We start from the raw sequence: 2531 nt of genomic DNA on the forward strand, positions 1-2531 counted from the left end.
TTCTGGTGCCCAGGCATTGCTGTGGAGATGCTGGTTGGTCTTGGCCACAAATATGCTAAAAAGCTTGCTGGTAATTTGGCATTACAGAGAATCAGTGGTACAGCATTAAACCTTTTCCTCAACCTGTTTAGAACTACAGATATGGCTACAAAATTCATTTTATTCATGAGGGTGCAGGTGTGAGGTGTAAGTACAGTGTGGGACTGTTCATTCCCAACAATACAGGTGAAGGGAATGGTTGGCCATGGATGTCTGTGTGCCCAATTTTACCTTGTCCAGGGCAGGAAAGAGTGTGATCAGCAGAGTGACCTGAGTACATGGGTGTGCAGATGGCATTGCCTCAGATGTTCTGTATGAGAGCCTGGGGACACAACCATGCCTGCAGCAGCCTGGACAGGAACAAGAGGGATACCTGGAAAACAGTACAGTAAGGAGGCACCTGAAGCAATGAAAAGGATGTGTAGGCTGATTTTCTAGGTGGGGAAGGGCCTTCCTGGCCATATTCAAGCAGCCTGAATTTGACTTGCATCCTGGAGGCCACTCATCTGTACAGGCAAGGCATATCTGAAGGCCTGCAGGAAGCACGATGTGGGTGGAATTGAGCCTGTCCCAGCAGGAAGCTATTGACCTGTTGGATACATATTTTCTATTGTGAGGGGACAGGGAGAACAGGCAGAAGGGTTGTCCCACAGCTTTGTCCAAATATGCTTACATAAACAGTAATAATCCATCAATTAAAGGACATTTCTCAAGTTGTTTACTACCAGGCACGCATATACACTGACTCAGAGTGCAGCAGGGCAAATTTTAGTTGGGATCCTGAGGTATTTTATTTGCAATCTTGCTGTTGTTTTTATTTGCAGCCCTTTTTTCTTCTGTGCAATATATCTTCTCACATTTCCCTCCTACCTACAAAGAAATTTTTGCATGAGATGACTGGGGCTGATTGTAAAAATGCATCAAAAACGACTCCTCTTCAGCTGAATGCTCCATGGAAATAAGGGGAGACAGGAACATAAGCTTCCTCTGCCTACAGGTAAGGATTTTAACTAGTCATAGACACACACATGAACAAAATTCCAGTATTACATATTAAATTATTTTTATGACAGATTCAATTCATAACTGGGAAGAAAACAGGAAGATTTAATTTATAACAAGGATTGCTCCAAAACTCTTAAGTACAAAGTCCTAGAAAGTTTGAATCAGCCACATTAGCTGAAACTTCACAGAATTAGAGAATCAACCAGGCAAGGTTGGAAGAGGCCACAGTGGATCATCAGGTCCAACCTCCCGCTCAAGCAGGGTCATCCCAGAGCACAGGATTGTATCCAGACAGGTCTGGAATATCTCTAGTGTGAACATGCGTATTTTATGATTGGCTCTTTGCAAGTATTAAAATTAATATGTGTTAGAAAGTTTTGCTGTATTAATTTTCTTAAGTAGTGTGTTAAATATAGTTTTAGGTTATAACATAATGTTAAAATAGAAACTACACTATGTATGATACTTTTTTAAAGAAAGGATTTGCACCTCTAGCAGCCACAGGGCACCTAAATCTTTCAGAGAAAAAGAATTTATTCTCTCTTATCAGAAGAAAAGAACTTCTTCCCGCCTTGCTCAGCCAGGACGACGGCATTAGGATTAAGAGAAAGCAGTTGACACTAACCAGACAGAATCCTGTGTTTGAATGGAATTTATGCATCATGTATGAGGTGTATGAATACACAACAGGTTATTGTTTTTAAGGGTTAATCCTCTGTTAACGGGTGTCCTTTTTCGAGCTTATGTTGCTCAGAAAAAGGTACCTGGACTGTCCATAACTCTTTGTTTCTATTGTCTCATATTGTCCTCAATCTCAATTTTTCAAATTTTTATTACTCTAATTATATTACTACTTTTATAACCATTTTATTACTATTAAACTTTGAAAATTTTAAAAACAAGTGATTGGCATTTTTCACATCTAGTGAGGGGAGACTCCACAACCTCTCTGGACAACCTGTTCCAGTGCTTCTGCACAGTAAAAATTTCTTCCTCATGTTCAGGTGGAACTTCTGTGCATCAGTTTCTGCCCATTGCTTCTTGTCCCATTGCTTGGCACCACCGAGAAGAGCCTGGATCCATCTTCTTGGTATCCCCTCTTCAGGTACTTGTGACATTGATGAGGGTCCCTCTCAGCCGTCTCTCCTCAAGGCTGAACAGGCCCAGCTCCCTCAGCCTTTCCTCTTCCCCTTAATCAACTTCGCTGCCCCCTCCCAGACCCGCTCCAGGAGCTGCACGTCTCTCTGGTACTGAGGAGCCCAGAACTGGACACTTCTCGTGTGAGCGACTCAGACCTCCATCGGCACGGATCTCTCCGGCCCCGAGGCCATTCCAGCGCTGTTTCCCGGGGCGCGCCCCCGAGCCCGGCCCGGCCCCGCCCGGGCTCCCTCACAGGGCTGCGGGTGCCCCTCCGCGCCGGCAGGGGGCGCTGCGGGCGGGCGGAAGCGGCGGCGCTCCCGCGCCCTCCCGGCGCGCCCCGCGTGTCC

This window comes from Agelaius tricolor, unplaced genomic scaffold, assembly GCF_023055355.1.
Source record: "Agelaius tricolor isolate 1412-34295 unplaced genomic scaffold, bAgeTri1.0.p SCAF_9, whole genome shotgun sequence".
NCBI classification, from domain to species: domain Eukaryota; kingdom Metazoa; phylum Chordata; class Aves; order Passeriformes; family Icteridae; genus Agelaius; species Agelaius tricolor.